Source organism: Urocitellus parryii, chromosome X (genome assembly GCF_045843805.1).
Source record: "Urocitellus parryii isolate mUroPar1 chromosome X, mUroPar1.hap1, whole genome shotgun sequence".
Classification (NCBI taxonomy): Eukaryota; Metazoa; Chordata; class Mammalia; order Rodentia; family Sciuridae; genus Urocitellus; species Urocitellus parryii.
In genome coordinates, this window is record NC_135547.1 from 10339920 (window position 1) to 10361931 (window position 22012).

At 35.2% G+C, this 22012-nt stretch overlaps 1 pseudogene; it reads left to right on the top strand.

Annotated features, from left to right (window-relative positions):
• The first annotated feature begins 263 nt into the window (after nucleotides 1-263).
• On the top strand, nucleotides 264-534 carry LOC113196646 (dynein light chain 1, cytoplasmic pseudogene; annotated as a pseudogene).
• Nucleotides 535-22012: the final 21478 nt, after the last annotated feature.

Below are 22012 nucleotides of genomic sequence, written 5' to 3' on the forward strand. Positions count from 1 at the left end.
GAACAGAAATATACAATGTCTGCACTCAGAATACAATGGATTAGGAGTTGGCTATCTGGGGACTGAGGCCCTGACCTGAGAGCCCCAAATAAACTTTTCCTCCTCTTAAATTGTTCTTGTCAGGTCTTTTGATCACAGCAGTTGAAAAGCTGACCTAAACATAAGATGCACCATGGATGGCTTCAATAGTGACAGTTACTCCTATGAACCTGAGTTGCCTGGCACCTTCCTAAAGAGATTATTGCAGTCCACCAGCCTGCCCCATGGTAGCCATCTGCAATGGAAAGGAGGTGATCAAAAGTGCGGACATCTCAGAAGAGATGCAACAGGAATGGATTGAGTGGGTAATCAAGCATTGGAGAAATATATAATAAAAAGTATAATGTGGCCCACATTCAGGAGTTTGACAAGAAATATGATCCCATCTGGCACTACATTGTGGGAAAGAACTTCAGTAGTTATGTGACACAGGAAACCAAATACTTCATCTACTTCTACATGGACCAAGTGGCCATTCTCTTCAAACATGATTAAAAGCATGTACTGTGCCACAAAACCAGGGACCCATCCAAAAATAACTGCAACCCAGATTTCAAACACCAGAAACCAAAATCTTTAGTCTTTCTAAGGGAACACATTGCTATTTGAACATTTATTATGTTTCATAGAGGTAATTTTCTGTACTAGTTTGTTGTAGTTATACAACAATTAGGAAAAAATCTTATATTTGTGTTCATTTTTTATTTTTATTATTTTTTTACTAGGAATCTTTAATTAATTAATTAATTAATTTGATATATAGATGGGATATAATTTCTCATTTTTCTGAGTTTACATGTTGTGGAATCACATTGGTCATACAATCACATGCATACATACAGTAATAATGTCTGTTTCATTCTATTATCTTTCTTATCCCCACATCCCCTGCCTTCCCCTCCTTTCACTTCCCTCTACCCCATCTAAGGTAATGCTATTTTTTTTTTGCATTACAATTCTTAATACACATATATACCACAATTTTTGTATCTCTGGTTGTATATAAAGTATGTTGACACCCAATTCAAGTTTTCATACATGCACTGTGTATAATGATGTCCATCACATTCCACTATCCTTGCTAATCCTCTGCCCCTCCCTTTCCCTCCCACCCCTTTTCCCTATGTAGAATTCATCTAATCCTCCCATGCTCCCCCTCCCAATCTCACTGAGTCAACCTCCTTATATCAGAGAAAACATTCAGTATTTGTTTTTTTTTCGGATTGGCTGACTTCACTTAGCATTATCTTGTATTCATTTTTCATTCCATCTCTGTGCCCCATGTTTTTATCTCTCAATCCATTCTTTTGCAAAATAAATCTGTTGAACATGTAAAAAAGTAATATTTTTCAAAACTGCTAAAAGTAAACATGCAGATATCATAAGACCAGTAATTACACTCTTGGGCATTTGTGATAGAGAAGTAAGAACATGTTCACAAAAAAAAAGAACATGTTCCCCCCAAAAAACCTGTACACAAATGTTTATGGAAGCTGTCTTCATAATAGTCCCAAATTGTAAACAATTCAAATATCCATCAATGTTTAAATGAATGAATGATTCACATCAATGCTTTTAGAATACTATTCATTAATAAAAATAAAATATTGATACACACAGTATCCTGGATAGATCTCCAGAGTATTTTGCTGAGTGTCAAGGCCAATCCCAAAGGCTATGTACAATATAATTTCATTTATCTAACAAACATTGTTGAAATGATAAATTATAGAAAAGAATAGATTAGTAATTGTGAGGGGTGGTAAGGAGATGGTAGCAGTAGAATGGTGGGTGTGACTATTAAATGGCAATATGAGGTATTATGTGATGATGAAGTAATTGTATCTTGACTATACCAATGTCAATAGCTTGGTAGTATAATGTATATTTTTGAGCACTGGTACCATAAGGGAACAGCAGGTAAAGAGTACAGGAGATGTCCTCTGTAATATTTTATCATACCAGCAAAGTGAATGAAATGATATTGAAAAATAAGTGGATTTATAAATATTATAGATGGCAGTATTATTCACACTTACTGAAAGGTGAAAGTGACCCATTTCCATTAAATGATGAATGGATAGACAAATGTGGCATATTCATAAAGTAGGATAAGACTTAACCATAAAAAGTGAAGTACTAATAAATGATACACATCCATGAGCCTTAAAATTGTAAGTTAAACCATTCACAAAAGAGCATATACTATATTATCACATTTAAATAGAATATCCAGGACAGGCAAATCCACAGAGACAGAAGGCAAATTAGTGGTTGCCAAGGCTGGAGGAAAGGAATATTAACTATATATTGGATTTAGAATTTCTGTTGTGTTAATCAAAACTTCTGGAACTAGATGGTGTTGATGGTTGCAATAAAAATGTAAATATGCTTAATGCCATTAAGTAGTATACTTTTAAAAATGGTTGATATGATACACTTTGTGTTTTTGTATTTTATACCCAATAAAATATAGTAAAAAGTGAAACATAAATACTTTAGAATATTCTTTTCTGGGTGAATGAATTATATATAATTGTATTGTCTTTTGTATTGTATTTTATTCTCTTATACTTTATAGAACCTTTTAAATGAACATGAATTACTTTTATTAACATAAAATGTTGAAGAAAACATAGTAATACATAAACGCTTAAAACTTAAAGCTAATATGCAAGGGAAGTTGGAGTTAGTGGAATGCAAGGAGGAAAAACAATGTAAAACACATATTTCTGTTATGGAAATTTTAAAAATAAGCAAAAATTATTTAGAATAGTATAATGAACTTCCACAAGAGACACATTTTTACCTTATTCTCAACTGTATCATTTATTACCTGACTTGGGAATCCAGATACTTGGGTTTGAATACTGGTTCTCCCCGTTGATCTATGGGGTATTGAACTGATTTCATAATCTGTTTTCTCCTCTGTCAAAAACGATAGAGTGAGTGTGCATCATAAATTAAATGGAATTTAGACAAAGAAACTACATACACATACACACACACACAAATACACAATAAAGTTATTTGGATTAAATGTATCAGCAATCTACCTTTTAAAAATAACCTGAACAAGTCAGGCAACTAAAAAGTCTGGATGATAAACTGAATTTATCTACATAAGAGCTGACCAATATTTTGGCAGAGGTACCCTATGCCACAGATGGCCTGAGGTAGTCTGTTTGCTCCTGTAGTCAGCCAAAATTATTATTAGAGCACCCTTACACCCTAAAAGAGTTCTAGTTTGAATAATATATTTTATGGTTACCCTACATTTAGAAAATATTGAAGTTTAAGAAAATAACATCCAAGCAATAAAAATCACAATAATATAGCCAATAAATCTGTATGTGCATGAATTTTTCTTTTTCATATTGATGCATAATTGTTTAAAAATAAGCATTTTAATATTAACTATTTTTTTCTGTTGTTCAGCAGTAATTTTTTCATATTTTATGATTCTGAGTCATTCCCAATTGATTCTACTTTGGCATTAATATAAAGCTTTATAGGACTTAACTCATTTACAGTGCTATGATTTCATCTGTAATGTCCCATGTTTCTATTATGCAAAGGCAAGCAGGTTAATTCCCTCCTAAGAGAAGGGCTGTTAAAGCCACATGAAGGAGCCCTTGTGGACAAATCAGATCACTGAATTAACCACAGTGCTAATGGCTACTCCATTCAAATAAAAATCCAACTGCTACTAAGCATGGCCCTAGTGCCCAACAACTGTAAAGTGTTTTACAATTACCTTAACAAGCATGCCTCACATCAACCCATGGGGCACAAGTTGAAATAGCTAGGCCTTCATTCTTATAATAAAATATGTTCATTCATCCAACATTTATTGAATACATTAAACATCTTACATCTATACTAAGCATTAGGGGTAAAAAGATGCATTAAGACAGAATCAACAGGCTATTGGGTTACAGAGCTAGATGATAAGTGCATTTGAAACTGAGAGATTCTGAGGATTTGAAATTTATTTAATCAATTACAAGTATAAATTATAATGTATCATTTACATTCTAGAATCTGCTACTTTATTCATCCATTTCTTTGAGAATAACTGAGTGCCCACTCTGTTCCACTGGCTATTCTGCATACTAGAAAAACATCAAACCCTGCTCTCATGGAACCTATATCCATCTGAGGGGCACAAAAAATATTTACAACATGTCAGGTGGTGATGGATTCTAAGAAAAGATAAATGCATAAAAAAGAAGAAAAAGCTTGGTGGACATGAAGATTAGGCTATGTTATATTGGGTGATCAGAGAAGGCTTCTTTTGAAAGAAGAGACCTAAAGGAAATGATGGAGATATGAGATAAAAAAAAAATTCCAGGCAATAAAATAGTTGTTGGTCCCAAAACAGTAAGTAGTCCAGTGCAACTGGAAGAATGAGTCAGGGGAGTGTGGTCAGTTGTAGCTGAGGTCAGACAGGTAGAGACAGGACAGGATATGTAGGGCTTGGACGAAAGAGTACAGAAGATGGATTTTGTTCTAAGTGTGCTTGGAAAGCATGAAATGGTCTTGAGCAGAGAAGTGACATAATCTGCTTTACCCTGGCTGCTGTGTTTGGAATATTTGTAAGGAGACAAGGGTTGAAGCAGGGAGATTAGCTCAGAGGTTTTTGCAATAAATGATGCAAGATGTTAATGGTGGTTTGATTGGAATGGTAGCAGTGTGTCTAGTGGAAAATGATTGATTTAGAGATAGAGTCTAAACATAGAGGCAATGCAACTTGCATGACAAAATGTGCTTTCCGTGAGACTCTAAATTTTTTCTTGAAATTGTCACTTACTAAAGATGGGGAAGACTAAAGTAGAAGGCTCAGAGATAAAACTTAAGGACTAGACATTGGATACATTAAGTTTGTATTTAGAATCTAAATGTAGATATAGAGTATGCAGTTGACTATGAGTCTAGAGTTCAAGTGACAGGTGTGGGCTAAAGATAAAGATTTTAAAACCCTCACCATGTTGATGGCATTTTAAGTTATGAGTCTGAGTAAATTTGAAAGAGGGACATGTGTAGAAAAAACCTCAGGAGCCTGAAAAGTAATAGCCAGTAAACATAGAAGAGAAGCAAAGAAAGAGCAGTGTGTCAGACAGCAATAAAAATACATATATTTAAGAAGAAAGGAGTGGTCAGCTATATCAGAGGCCATTATATTTATTCAATAATTGATTATTAAAGACTCATTCTTTTCTAGCCACTCTTGTTGGTACCTAGGATCCACAGTTGAAAACAGAAGGTTCTTGCCCTGGAGGAGCTTACAATCCAGTTGAGGGTATGGCCAAGAGTATGGACAGTACTGAAAGAGCCACATTCTTAAGGCACCAGAGGAATATGTGCATTTTCTTTTCTTTCTTTTTTTTTTTTTTTGGATTGGTCATTTTATTTCTTTTTAATTTTTATTATTTATTTATTTAAATTTTTTTTTATTGATCTCATTTTTAAATACACAACAGTGGAATGCATTACAATTCTTATTACTCATATAGAGCACAATTTTTCATATCTCTGTTTTTATATAAAGTAGGTTGACACCTCATTTGTGTCTTCACACATGTACTTTGGAAAGAGGCAGGGAATTAGCAAGGATGGTGGAATGCGATGCACATCATTATCCAAAGTAATATGTGCCTTTTCTGTTATATGCCTTTCTTCTCAGACCCTTCAGGGTGATTGGTGTGAATAGATCTCTTTTTTTATTAGCATAGTGCATTCACTGATTGCTGCCAGAGATGTACTGAATGACATTTCAGGTTTATTTCTTAAGAGGCGAGTTAAGTATAAGCGAAGTCTCTTGGGAAATATTTTTCAGACTAGGAAAGATATGGTTACATTCATGAAAGAGATTGGTATTCATACTTTTGTACTTCTTATTCAAACTACAATTATACATTGAGGAAAAGTATAAAACTGTACACTGGTCTAAATATATGGAAGCACCAAACTAGTGTTCTTTATCTAAAATAGTTGAGGTTCTGTAAGGACATGTCCCTGAGAATATGGGAATGGACCAACAGAATTACCAATATATATATAGTTTCCAAGGTAAACTGATTGTTTGCTTAAGCAGCCTGACTATTTATATTCAATTCCTCAATGTAGTTATGAAAAAATTATTTGTTCAGCTTTGTCTGTTACTCTGTAGACAGAAGAACCACATGATTTAATTAGTGGATTTGTTAATTTAAATATTTCTTTGCTTGGACCTCAGGTCATAGTATATCTTCCTTAATGTGGCATACAAAACCTTTCACCAAAGGGTATATAGTAGAGGAACTCAAATCATATACTCGAGAGTCAGACTGTCTTGGTTTGAATCTTGATTCTAGTATTCAGTACATGTAAGAACTTAGGCAAGTAACATGATTTCTCTATCCAATAATTTTCTCATCTGTAAAATGGGTAAAATGGGGATAAGAATAAAACACGGGGGGGGGTATTGAGAGTTTTAAATGTCCTACTTATATGCAAATAACTTAGCAAATTTTCTGGAGCATGGGGGTACACAAGTGTTCACTAATATTATCTGGCTTGGATGGGGCCTCACCAGCTGCCACTTTCAAACATGCAGCCTCCCTCTTACCAACTAAAGCTGCTCAAACAGAACAACAGAGGGAGAACAGTCAGGAGGTTATGCAACTGAGGAAAGCCATGGGATGCTTCCACAATGATGCAAAGAAGTAGACAGACTCAGATTATATATACATTTTTTTAACACAATGCCTTTATTTTTATGTGTTGCTGAGGATCGAACCTGGGCCCCTCCCGTGCTAGGCATGCTAGGTGAGCGCTCTACCGCTGAGCCACAATCCCAGTCCCTCAGATTATATTTTGAAAGCTGACAGAATTTCCTAATGGATTATGTATGTAGCATCAGCAATGAAGAGAACCACAATAAACAAATAAATTTCATTTGAAAAAGTGCCCTAGCTTTCTGGCTAGAGTAATTGAATAAAAGAAACTTGGGAGAGGACCAGGTATTCTGCTTAGAACACATTAAAGATTTTGACCATTTCCAAGTGGGGATGTCAAGTAGGCAGTGGATAATGCATCTGGACTTCAGGGGAGAAGTCAGAGCTGCAGATATAAATTGGGAAATTATGGGTATATGCATAATATTTAAAGGGCAAAGCCACGGAGATAGTAGAAGTCATGTGGGGTAATAATAGCATGTATCTTTGGGCAATGTTATAGGGATTAAACCCCTGTGATGGATTTGACAAATTCCTAGCACAGAGTAAAGAATATGATCACTATAGTGATGGTTATCTTTCATTAAGAATTTATTGTTATTGTAATGAAGGAAATTATGGAAGATCTTTTTTGTTATTTAGAGATGTGTCTCCAAACCTTTCCTCTATCCTGGCACACTTAAAAAATGACATTAAAAACATTTGTAAAAACACTGGTAAACTTCACTGCCTGAGCTGCCTGGCTAGGTCTTGCTCAGCTGCATCAAGGGATGTAGGCATAAATATCTCTGGCCATAGTGTCCCATTCTCAGTACAGTATTGCATCAAACTGATTGAGTGGTTCTAGTCTCTAGAGCTTTGATACCTAAAGTATACTGTATGGACCAGAAGCATAAGCATTATTTGGGAAATTGTTTTCAAATGCAGATTCTTGTGCCAAGTGAATCTGAATATCAGTTTTTATAAGATCCCCAGGTGATTTCTTTGTACTTTTAAATTTGAGAATAACTGATTTATAGTATTATTGTGCAAATTTTAAAATAACCAATATTCATTGAAGCTAACATATGTATGCCAAATTTGAAATGATTATTTCTTCTTTTCTCTTTGCTTTTCACCATGATGTATTTATTGTATCTGTTATGTCCTGGGCATATGGAGAAATTCGGAAGAGTTTGTTTTTTACATTGATGGACTTCTATGTAATGTGTGGGGTTCATTTTTTAATTGTTTTCCATTTTACAAGGGCACATTATACATGCATTGTGGACATGCCTATACATGATGACTGGCCTGGGACCGTCGCTTAAACTTGCAGCTGTGACAGTTGATCTGTGGGATGAAGTTCATGGTGGGAAATTTGACACCTCACTCAGGGTCACATTCATGGTTGCTGCTAAATTGACCTAAGCACATGAAGAAATGAGGTAATATGTATTAAATTTGCTTTAGATAGAAGAGAAGTGTGACTAATTCAGGTCTATTCAAGTACTCACTCCTTCCCAAATAAAAGTTTTATTTCCTGAATCACCCAGTTAATTTTATTCTTCAAATTTTATTTGTCCCATACAAATGACAAAATCTAGGTTAACTTGAATGAAAATTATATATATATATATATATATATATATATATAAAATCTTTTTTTTGCGTGTGTGTTTCTGGGGATTGAACCCAGGGCCTTGTGCACTCTACCAACTGAGTTATATCCCTAGCCCCCACTTAATTTTTTTTAAGAGAGAGAGAGAGAGAGAGAGAAGTTTTTAACATTTATTTTTTAGTTTTTGGAGGACACAACATCTTTGTTTGTATGTGGTGCTGAGGATTGAACCCAGGCCGCACGCATGCCAGGCAAGCGCGCTACTGATTGAGCCACATCCCCAGCCCAAATATTCATTTTTTAGGTGTAGATGGACACAACACAATACCTTTATTTTTATGTGGTGCTGAGGATCTAACCCAGGTCCCACTCGTGCTAGGCGAGTGCTCTACTGCTGAGCCACAATCCCAGCCCTAAATTTTTAATCTTAAAGTCAAACTAATAGTTCAAATTTAATATCTTTTGTTGTTGTTGTTGTTGTTAAGAAACATCCAAACTTCTTTCTCTAGCAAATAGGATCAAGAGGCTATCATTCACTCCTGATTCAAGACAGTAGGTGTAGAGACAAGGAGATTCTCCCAGTAGCCATACCAGAGGCAAAGGAAGTTTTCAAATCAAATATTAAGCCCAGAAGTGGGGGAAGAATCTGGATTGAAGGTTTCTGATCTACAACTGAAAATAGCCTGAGGGACAAGTACAAAATGAATCTTCTCTAGTGTGTGGCAATCTGGGGTGAGGAAGAACCTTATGCCTTCAATCTAAGAAGAAACTATTTCATTAAGTACCTATAGCCTTGCCCATATATTGGCAGGAGCATTTTAGAGAACAGAAAAGATGTTTTGCATAAGGTGGAACTAGTGCATCTTTGAGTTCAGTCATTATGGAATTCAATCTGTAAGTTTCATGCAGTCTTTTGGCTGTGCTTGTGGTAATATGGATATTGGATCATGAACTACGTAGAAAAGAAATTGAGAATCATATATGTGGTTCTGGTCAGGTGCTATATGATACATTCATGTGAACCTGCAGAAATTAAACTTCCCAATGGCCACAGTAGATGAGGGGGCTCAGTGAACAAAGGATAGCCAGCAGGGCAGATCTTTAGAGGTAGGAAAAGTCAGCCAACCACCAGCTCACTCTTGTAAACAAGGTCCTTTTTCTTGGAGCTTCTTTTAGCCTGTTTGACAAAGGTGGTGTGAACTCTATGAATTTAAGAGGCCCTTCTGGCACTGAAATTCTGTAATCCTAGGCAAGCTGGCAATGTCAATCTGAATTTTAAGAAATGTCATGTCAGAGATTTCTAAAAATAGCTATACAACCAAAATTTCAACAGATATTATCCTCAAGATACTTCTTTTATGAATCATTTAATGAAGAGAAAAAGATGGAGGGTACTAGATTAACAGAATTATGAATTGGAAGACTTTGAGAAGCAGAAATCAAATAAAGTCCTTGGTCTAATACTCCCCCCACCATCACTATAAACTGAGACTTGAAAAATATATGGGGCAATGTGTGGAAGACAGATGAATCTTGGTGCTCATTTTGATGTGCCCTGCCTACAGTCTCCAGTCAATGTGACCAATCAGAAATAAAGATTAGTCCGAATCATTGAGAGGATAAAAAACATTTTGTACATTGAAAACATACACAATGAAATAAAAGCATGACATTTTTAATTACCTGCAGGAATTTCAAGAGAGTGGTTATCATGCTCCTTAATTGGCTATCTTTGTTCACTGTGCAGTTCCACAGAGCACAACAACATAGTAGTAATTTCTACTTCTGCAGGAAGATATTTTTTCTAGGACATATCACTCTAATTAGATTTTTTTCCTCAAATACTTCAAAAAGAACCCTGCATTTAAATCAGTGAGTACATTTCCCATTCCGATTAATATTCATGCAAGTGAGAAATCATAAAACTGCAACGTGAAATTGAATAACAATAAAATGACTAAGATCTACTAAAATGAAATGTAAATATTGAACATGCTTCAGTTTTTCATTTCAAGTAGCTAAAAACAACACTAATTCATAATTATAGTACAAACTATGGAAATCTGTCAACCAAACACTGGACAAAACTTGAAATAAATCACATAATAGATTACATAATCTCAGTTTCTACAAGGTATTTAGAACTGAAGAAAAAAAAATGTACCATCAACTAGTTTTATATTGGTCTTCTGAAAATCCCTTTACTCTTAGGTGGGCAATATGGATACAATAATTTTCAACGTGAAATTTGTGTTTGAGTTTCTGCTCTGTCGTGCTCTTGGCTGTGTGACCTTTAAAAGTTCACTTCTCAGAACTTTCATTTCTTCAGCTATAAAAGAACAATATCTATTTCATGGGGGCAGTTGTGTCAAATAGGATAATAAAAGATTTTTCCACAGAATAACTCACAAGAAAACCACTGAATAGTAAATATTTGATCTAAAATTACATAACAAACCTCTCTGTAGTGCTTAGTGGTTTCAAACAACAATGTTGTTTTACTATCTTTCACTGTTTCCAAGCTTCAGGAATTTGAGAAGGGCTTAACTGGGAAATTCTAGCTCAGGTCTATCATGTGTTCTCAAGGCCTCTCTAAGTTTCTCTCCAAAAGTGTGAGTTTGGTGTTCCTTATGCCATGGCAGCCTTGGGGCAATGTCATTGTTTTCATGGTGACTGGCATTCCCCAAATTACACAGGTGTGCATCACATTTTTATAACTTAGTTTTGGAAGTCACTTAGCATCTCTAGTGGTCAAGACAGTTGTAAAGATCCAAGTTCAAGAGAAGGGATCATATAGCCTATGTCTACACTAAAGTTATATCAAAGTCACATGGTAAGAAGAGTATGTGAAATAGGAGATATTGCTGTGACCCTCCTTGGGAAATACAACCTGTCACACAAAGTTTTAAACAATAATTTTCTGTCACAATTGCTGCTCTGATTTAAAGGATAACTTGAAGGTGTAAAAGATACCACTACCTCAAGGCCACTAACCCACTGATTATTTTAGAATAGATTCATATATGACACAATTCCCTTTTAAGTTGCAAATAATGATATTTAGTATCATAAGTGACATTTGCATCAGAAAATATTCTAGATGGTTTATATGCTATTAAAAATCCTTTATCTGATTATTGAAAGAAGGCAATATTTCCATTTTTCTAAGGAGTCTGAGATTCAGAGAAATGAACTTTGCTCGGGTCACAGAAGGCAAATTTGAGTTTGTGATTTTGACTATATTTTCTGTGAGGAAGGGGAAGAACACAGATCTCAAAGGAACATAGTACACTGTGTCACTTTTTTGTCACATGGAAGTTAGTCATTTTTGTTTATCATGACTTGTCATCATGCAGGTTATTTATAAATCTTTTTGCTTTATCTGTACAAAAGCAATACCACACAGCAGGTGCTTGTTCTTTGCCCTTAACCTTTGTCATATGGGCTAAGGAAAAAGTCACTATTTGCATACTTACATTAATACAAGCAATTCAGTTGGAATGTAAGCAATTCATTTAATGACAGATACACACACTGAAAACTGATATTTTGCATCTTCAAAGTGACTTCTGAAGCATTTATAGCACTGCAACTGTACTGGCTTCTTCTACAATCATGTTTCAATGAGCGAATCACACGTTCCTGTGTGATATCAGGAAAATCACAAAAATTGTTCAGGTTTCAGTTTACTCAACTGTAGAATTAGGTCCGATAGACCTTCCTTAGCCTCATCATACGAAGTTTGAGTTATGAAAAATGAACACATAAACTTTAAAGTGCGTGTGGATTGCACAAAAGCTTTGTGAACATTTCAGTTCACATTAGTACACATATTTATTTGCTAAGCATACACAAATATTAATATTTATTCAAAAATACATGTTTATCTGTGCCTATTTTATACCTGGCATAGTTCTAGGTGCCCAAAATAAGCCAGTGAACAAAACAAAACACTTTTATCTTCATTTAGTTTTTATCCTACCTGGGGGAAGATGGAAAATAAGAGGCAACAAGTAATTATCCAACATATCAGGTGTTGGTAATCGTGCCATGGAGGGGTGAGGAAAGTTATGGTGATGGAGTTATGTCTGAAAGAAGAGTTACTAACCTATATAGGATAATCAGAGAAGACCTCTATGATAAGGTACCATTTAAAATAAGGTAAATTTGAGATTTTTTGCATTGTGATGTTAAGATGATTCTAAGATTTGAAAACAATTTTATTATTAATTATTATTAAATGTGCCTGAAATGTTGGTTTGAAATAAATTCAAATTTAATCAAAGGGATAGTAATTAGTTTATCAGTTTATTTTAATTTTTTTAGTTGTACTTGGACACAATATCTTTATTTTATTTATTTATTTTTATGTGGTGCTAAGGATCCAACTCAGCACTTTGCACATTGCTAGGTGAGCACTCTACTGCTGAGCCAAAACCCCAGCTAGTTTGTCCATTTTATTTAAATTATGAGAATTTTTCTCTAACAGTGACTTTTCCTATTTTGTTTATCTGGGATATGCATGGGGCTTCTTTTCCTCTTAATATGTCTGTTTTATTTACTATCTTCTATGCTCTATGTGTTTAATATATATTACTCTATCTTTTGACCCCAAAATGATACTGAATGATAGGCATGGCTATAATCTTAATATAAGAGAATTGAGGGAAAGTATGTTTAGTTATTTAATTCTACCTTTAAAACAACCTGTGACTGAAATGTTTCTAAATTACTTTAAAGTTTATGATCTGCTTTTTTGGCATAATATTTGTACATATTTGTGAGATGTGATGTGCTCAGAATTAATGTGCTCAGAGTCTGCACACCCACTTGGTGACAGAACCAAGATTTGAACTTAGTTTTGCTTTGCTCCTGCTGTTGCTCTTTTCTTTCTCCCTCCCTCATCTCTAGATAATTATAATAAAATATTTCTCTATGGGAATATGTTACATCAGTTCTAACGTCCTGCCAATTTCTCATTCCCTGCTTTGTGGCTTCTGAATTAGGTTTAACAAGAACTGAGACCAAGCCATGGATAATTAATCTATAATGGTTAATGACCAAGAACTTTGGACTTTTTACATTTCCACCAGAATATTGAACATGGCATCAATTAAAGACACTACTATATCTTCTTCCATATCACATTTCTTATTTCTCTATAGTTGGCACAGAATGTCCTTTCTGATCTTTGCAAAATGCAGGAAGCCTTCTCTCAAAGCTGATGTGTTTGTAATGTATTGTGAACACTTATATAGGGTTTATTTGTAAGGTGTAGGGGAAATTGATATTGGTCTATTCTGTATTATATAGGAACCCATACAAAAAGGATCAATTGGCTGTTAAAGTTGAAATTATTCCATGGATGTTAGCCTTAATGTATCAATTATACCCTTAACATATACTTTCTCCTGTTAGAGAAAAACATGTTCAATAACACTTATTAAAGATGATAAGGTGACTTTATTCAAGAGCGGGGCACATGGAGATAGGTATGAGGACAACGGCAATAGGATCTTGCAGTAGCCAAGAGAAGTTATACTCAATTCTGACTTTTAACAGGTGGGGATAATGGAGTCAATAGATGGAAATTACAAAGAGGAGACATTAGCAATAAGAATTCTTGCTAGACAAACTCAACAGAATTCTTGTTGAAAGCATCCTAGAGTGATATTAGCAGGATTCTTTCTCAAATGTGATTCCACAAGAACAGAGAGCGAAGACCATGGTAGTACCTAAACAGAGTACTCAGAGGAGCTGACTAAAGTTTTGATCAAAAGAGGGAGTTTTTGTCTTTAGGCAACATCTTCTATATCTTATTAACCATCAAGTCTGTTAATCCTACTTCTAAAATCTTATTTCACTTTCCATAATCAACACCTTACTTGAAACTGTCATCATATCTCATCTGGACTACTGCAGTCATTTCTTCCGTAGCTTACCTTCCAAGTTCCCCATTTATCCCTTTCCCCACTAACAACACAACCTTTACACAGCAGCCAGAGTTACTTTTTGAAAACAGATTTGATCATGTCATCACTATACCTTTCAAAATTTCAGATATTGCAAAGATTTTCTATTAATCTTCCAAAAAAGACCAACTCCCATAATTGAATATGGTTTACCCTAATAGGAGGAAAAGTGCTCTGGATTCCCTGATCCTGGCTAACCTGTCAACATCATGTACAAATACTTCCTGTCATTGTGTCTATTTTTATGCACCATTGCATTACCTATCATGAGGTTAAGTACATAGCATATGCTCTGCAAATAGTTCTAGAATGAATGAAAAATAAGTACTGTTTTTTGCAACTTATGTATTCACACTGCTTGTCAACCTGGTGGTCATATTGAAATGAAAGATGGACTATTCCTCCTGGAAAGCTAAGAAAAAATGTAGAAAAGAGCAAATTTATCAATTTACACAAAGGCATAAGTCAGGGGCTAAATATTGAATTGAAGTACCTTTAAAACTGCAATTTTGCATACTACTTTCTTCAAGACCTTTTCTATGCTATCATTCTATTCTTCTTAGGTCAGATTTGGTCTGGAGGTGTATTTTTAAATGGATCAAATTAGATTTCTGAGCTTGCTGCCAGACATTACTGGAAACTAGTCAGTAATTTTCCTCACCCTGGACACATTAACCAGTTCACCTAATCCATTGCCAGAAGCATTATCTTCAGGATGTATCCAGTCATGACTTGGTGTCTCGTGCTCTAATCTTCTCAAGCAATCTGAAACCTTTGGCTCTATCCTGTACTTCTGTCTTTAGCTTCTGGCATTGCATGTTCTCATAACCCACTAGAGATATATTCCTCTGGCATTAGCCTGGGAAGCTTTCCTGGAGGCTGTGTGGCTGCTGCCTTGTGGCTCCAAACATGACAGCTGTGGGCAAGACTCTGGCTTGCTTATGGCAACCTGGCTCCGCTGGCTAGCATTACTTGGTCCAGCAGTTCTACCCTGGGTACGTGAATGGGTAGATAGCTATTGCCTTTCTGTAACATTCACAACCCTATCTAATGTAGTTTATGATTGTGAAGATAAAAATGGTCTTGATTGAACAGTGCATTTTATGATATAATCACCAAATCAGAATAAGTACTCCAATAGCTAATGTAAACTTATTTAATGAAATATCTGATCTTAATAAACCCTATTAAATTTGTTTGGAAATTAATTTATATAAGCCAGAGATAAGAACCATCAATAGATTGCCTTCCAATTTGATTTCTAAAAATAGCTAAGGTATCCAAGAAAGTGGCTTCAAGAGTAGCTGTGCCTTAAGGATCCTATTTAATACCTGAAATATGTCATTTTCCTTCCTCTATGAAATTCAGATATCCCAAAAGCTCAAACTCTTAGATTATCCTAAGATTTCACCAAGTCTTAGATTATTCTCCAAAGAGCTCTTTTAGTTCTTAAATCAAGAGCTCTTGATTTTAGAACTACAAATCACCTTTCTTGAAATAGGTATCTTTTAGCCTTTGCTTTGTGATTCTTTGGAATGATATTCCTCAAATAAGAAAGAAGCTAGAAATTGTAAGATGGGTCTAGTCCTCTAGTCCTTGCTGCCATATTGGACCTTAAGATGATTTCCTCTGTAATCACCAGATATTCTGATACTAAACCTGTGGTACAATATTTCATGTTAATGGTTTTGGTAACCATCCCCAGAATTTTTGAACACAAATTAGAATGTCCCTTAGGATATCATCCTCCCCACCTAGTTCAGGCCAAGCAAATGAAAGATACTCTTTGGACTTTTGCTTCTACTGTTAAGAGAGTCAATCTCACGTTCCTTTGGTTTGCATCTGTGAACATATGAACAAGGAGGTGTGGAGGGTCTTGTAGTTACAAAGGCAAAGGCTGAATGATAACAGAATTGTTGCAAAACAAGGCAAGCCAGGAGATGGAGTGAGTCTGGGTATGTGTAATTTCAAATTAGGGTTACCCCTAGACTTTTCAGTTATGAAAAAGAAAGCAGATCCCTTATTTTATTAAGCCAGTCTGCAGTCAGTTTTTTTTTTCACCTGGAATCTCAAAAATCTTAACTAAATCAAAATTGTTTTACTTCTGAATCCCTCCAATCCTGAAAAAAGTATGCTCTCTGCATAAGAGTCCACATCAGATTCTCTACATTATCCATTGATGCTATCATTCACCCATGCATACTATGAGGCATCTATTCCCAATTTTATTGACTTACTAGCTTTATAAAGTAGTTGTAATATTCAAATGCTCAGCATGTTATTTTGAAAGTTTTCAAACATACACAAGATTTGAAAGATCTTTATAGTGACTGATCATAAACCTACTATTAAGGTCTTATGATTAACATTTTACTGTACTTGATTGGTCCCATATCCATCCTTCCATCTATCACTCTACCCATCTTGTTTTGGGGTGTATTTCAAACTAAATTACAGACATCATTACACTTCCTGATAAATACTTTTCATTTGGTTCTGTTCTTAACTCAATGAAAACTTCGGCAACTCACTAGCTCTAGGCTTTGATTTTCTAACAAGAAAAATTGAGGGCATTGTTTTAGATGACCTCCTTGTACCCTCCATTCCAGCTCTTACATTCTATAGTTCCCTGATATTTGCCTTTTTATTTGATTGACATGCTTGTGCAAAATGCCCTCTTGTAGGATTCAAAAAGGATTAACATGGAAAATACATTTTGTTTACCTATGCAATATTTACCTAACCAAAGCCTGTTTGGTTTAGAATTAACCCTGCTAACCAATCCGTTTTGATTTTGAGCCAAAGCAGATGTTTTCAGGGATCTAGGAAAAAAGAAAACAAAGTACCAAATAGATATTTTCAAAGTTATGGAAATGGAACATCTTATCCAGGAAAAAAGGAAAAGAACATGCAATTGAAAATGAATTCTAATGAAAGATAAACTTGGCCAGTCCTGAAGGGAGGGAGATCAAAAGTTTGATAAACAAGCAGCTGAACAGTGGAGGTCAGAGGTCTGAGGCCACTGAACCTGACAGCATTATCCCTTGTTTTGTTAATGTTGGCACACTTCAGCCAGATAGATTTTTAGACTGATGGTCTGCAGGGAGTAAGAAAATGATTTAAAACAAACAAACCACACACACAAAAAATAGCTATTCATGAAAGGCAATCTGACAGAGAAGTGGCTATTTCTTGGAACAAGGAATTAAAGAAAGAACACCCACACAAGGCTAATTGCGGGAAGTAACCAAACAAAATGGAGTCTGCAACCCTGACATACAGTGGACAGCCTGCTCTGCTAAGCCAGGCTGTGTTGAAACAGCCCCAACCTCTCATTCCTCTGGAGATCCCTGAAATGGCCCCTTAGGCAAGGATGCAAATTACTTGTTCCAATTCTGGGGCGGGGCCTCTTGCCATCTGCTACAAGTACTATTCCCACTGAAGTAACCTTCTGCAGACTAAGGCTCCTCCCCAGATCCCACTCTTTTAACTACAAAGACTGTTATGGATTATTTTGAATAATTCAAGTCAGATTGAAAATATCAGTGAAATTCTTCACAACTGTCATCAGTTCCTATAAAAAAAAGCCTCTTTCATGTGACTCTCAACATTTACCTACATGTGTCAAATAGGATCACAGGGCTTTCTTGGAATGGCCTTTATGCATGCCAGATGATCAGTCCTATTAAATAAAGAAGAATATGAAAAGTATGTTTGGGATCAAAGAATCTGGATTAAAATTTGATGTCTGGTTATTTGGTCACAGTTCATCAATTTCAGATCTAAACTAGGAAGAAGTAGTCAGTCGCATGCCATTTGCATTAGGGAAATAATACTGTGGAAAATCTAAAAATAATCAGGAAAACTGCATCTCAAATAGTATTTCCCTTTTTCCATTTTAACACTCTATTGCTTATGATGATGGCTCATTAGGCACTGTCAAACATTTCAGAACCTAATTCTCAAGCTTATTTGAAAATAGCTACACTAATTTGGCATTCAAGTATCCAGTTACTGTAGGCATGCCTAAATGTGTTAACCTTGTATGGGCTTGGATTAGGCAATCATCCTTCCTACGTAAAACAGATCGATTCAAGTCTATGTCTGGGCGTATATTACATTTTCGCCTTAACTGTATTTCAGAAAAGTAGAGACAGAAATGTGAGATTGTATGAAGCCACAATGCTATAAGACTTCAGAATAGAGTTGTGCTCTAAAATTGCAGTCAGAATATGCAGTATAGATTATGGAAATTAGCAGCTGTGCAATCTCTTCATTTGATTGTTTCTTATTAGCAACATGCTTGATTAGCCCTATACCCTTTTAAATGGAATTACAAAATAATTATGTGTTCTGCCTCCAAAACCATTTATTGAGAATGACAATAAACTGTCCAATAATGAAATCAGTGCATAATACATATATATGATTATTAAATGCTTATAAATTATCATTTAACACTACATGTGTTTACTACTAGTAAAACAAGTGTTGACCCATCTATTTAAACAACTGGGGAGCATTCATCTTTGCTGAAGTCATCGTTTCATCTTGGGAAAACTCTGCTAACGTACCAGCCAGCCAGCCAGCTAGCATATCATCTTTCGTCTGCATTTATTAAAGGCTTAGAATGTCCATCTGTTGTCCTTAGTAAATGGAACACTATGAAGAAAGCATTCATTGAGTCTATCTATATATAACTGTTCTTTTTATGGAGAAAAGCTCCTTGGAATGTTCTTCATAAATTAAAAACAAGGAACTAGTGTTGGACCAAAAGAAATCACTGAAGCAGGCAAACTTCTAAGTGACATGAGCACACTCCTCTCATCCTGGATGAAGATAAATACTTAGATTTCAGATCAAGAGAACATTTTCCCCAAATGTCTCAAGTCACATTTATTTGGTTTAATGTGTGGTATAGAATATAACAAAAGAAAAAATGAAGAGTCTTTCATGTGTATTTGTGTTCAAATAACTTCATGTCCTGATTTGATTTTAGGTTTGGGGTCAGAAATGGAATTGAAGAACATTACAAGGATATCAGTGCAGTAGAGTAGTTCTTCCAAGAATTTTAGCTGAATTGCTTGTGGTCCTGCCAAGGTAAAACTGTGGTTGGAGTGGGAACATCTGATGACATTCCAGTGAAGACAACTGAGGGAAAGTATGAGGGCTCCAAGCCCATATAAGTGGATCAGATGGAAGTGCTGGATGAAAATAATAACAACATAATACAGTCACAAGGAATGTAACTTCTGTTAGAACTAAAACAACCCTATCTTAAATTAGGCTTAGGGATTAAGGTTAGTACACAGGTATCATTTTACTATTTCCACTTGATTGTATTCTTTTGATATGCAGTAAGTAGAAAGGAAAAAAAAAACCATAAAAGTCATTGCTTGGAAGTCATAATTACATCACCTTAGTCTGATGCCATGGAGTCTCACAGCAATATAATTAGTATAATTATGTTGATCATGGTGGTGATATTAAGGGCTAAATGTAAACTGTTGACATGCAACATGATATATAAATGGAATAATAGCGTCTAGATATAGATAATATTGAAAAATAACTATTAGATAAGAATACATCATTTCTAGTAAAAAAAGAGACAAATTTGATTTGAAGACATCAAGCTGCAAATTTAGCATAATAAGATTCTCAATTCATGCTACATACAATAATTCAGTCTGAAGTATGCTTGACAAATTAGCAGTACCTCTTTCTAGTTGCTTATTTGACTTGGAAAGAGAATTTGATAAGTGTTAGTTTTTAATATAAATGATCAAAGGCTTATGTCTGTAACTTGCCCAAAAGTTGCTTTTATATGCTTATTTCTTTCAATTCCACCTCCATTCATCTCTTCCTTTGAGAGGTGAAACAGAGGGAAAACTAGGTCATAATAAAGTGGATATTTTATTTCACTTTAAGTCAGCTTCACAAAATCTTCTAGTTTGAGATAGGTATTTTTCCCCTAACAATGGGTCTACCACTGATAGTAAATAATGATAAAAATGCAAACCAGGATTCAACCTTTTTTGATAAAGAATTGAAGACTCTCCATTGACATATAATTTAAAGTCATTTAAACTCAGTGTTAGTAAATATTTACACTTCTATAATCTGTGTGAACCCTCATCTTTATAGCACTACATATTATTGTGTGTGTAGAAAGAAATCACTTAACAGCAATTTCATTTGCCTTAATCTCTAATCTTCCCCCACAGGAAACATTCATTATCACTGGAAGACCTAGCTAACATAGAAGAAAATGGAATTAAATTTATGTGTCAACTTGTACTAGTAATCTTTTAATAAATGTCTACAAGCATCTTATAGATGGTATGCAGCTGCTTCTTCAGTGAACAATAAATAATGGGAATAATAGAATGTATTTGTGTTCTCACTTTATCCTTTCTTATCTTGTTCTCTTTCACTTTGCTTTTGAATTCTGTATGCTCATCTTGGCTACAGTATACAGGATCTGTGCCCACATGGGAGAAGGGATCCATTATGTAAACAATTGCATCTGAATCTAGATTTTGTTTTCTGAAGTTGATTTTCTAGAATATCTTGGGTCAGTTTTCCATGTAATACATAATTTACTGAAGAACTATAATTTCCCCTCAGAAAATACCCTGTGAATTGAAAATTAAGATAGGAATTTGCATTTTCAACTTGGTTTTTCTTCTGTATTTTAACCTAAACCCAGATACTCATAGCCAGAGACATGAGAGACAGTCATCTGTGACTGCTTTCCCCTATTCTCTGCATCCTTATCAATCACTAAGCCCTGTAGGTTCAGCTCCTTAAATACTTCTAGAAGCTGCCCTCTCCATGCCATCTGGACTACTCAGTATACTCCTTTAGGCCTCCTGTTCTCTCAGATATAAGACTGCCAGTCTCCTAAATGGTCTTCCTGTGTCTGATCTTATCTCTCTTCAATTTATACTCATGATACCAGTGTGATGTATCTTTTAAAAATTCCCTGCCCCTACCTCCTGCTGTACATTACCTACAATAAGAGAAGGGATATCAAGTGTCCATAGAGGACAGGCAGACAACAGAAATTAAGTAGATGTGGCCTCAGGGGAGACAATGGCAAACTGGAAAGTCCACACACTATTTAAAGGAGGTAAACACCATTCATCTCCAGTTAAATGTTGGCAAGTAATTCATTTTCTTAAATCTCTGGGGGTAGGGAAAACAAAATGGATTTGCAGGCTCCTGGGATTATGAGCTACAAGTCTGTAATATCCATCCACTAGGATAAAATCTGAGTCACTTAATGTGGTATACAAAGTCCTTCTTGAAAACATTCAGGCCTACATCTTGAGCCTTGATTCTTGTAGCTGCTGTCAGTTCTACCCACAAAAATAGCTTTCAAAATCCTTCTATTTCTCTCTATCCCCAGTGCCACTTCCCTATTGCAGGCCATAATAATCTCTCCCCTGGATTACTACAATACCTCTTAACTGGTTTCTCTGCTTCAAATACCTTCTCATTCCAAACCATTTTTCAAACTGTGATCTTTATAAATATAGCAGTGTGATTTATTGAGAATTTCATATAGCAGGGCAACCTATTGAGAAATTACCTAGTGCTTTGTTTCCCTCTTCTGCAACTCATCTGGAAGGGATAAAAGGCATTTTTCCATCTCCCAGGAGGAGTAGATGGGGCTA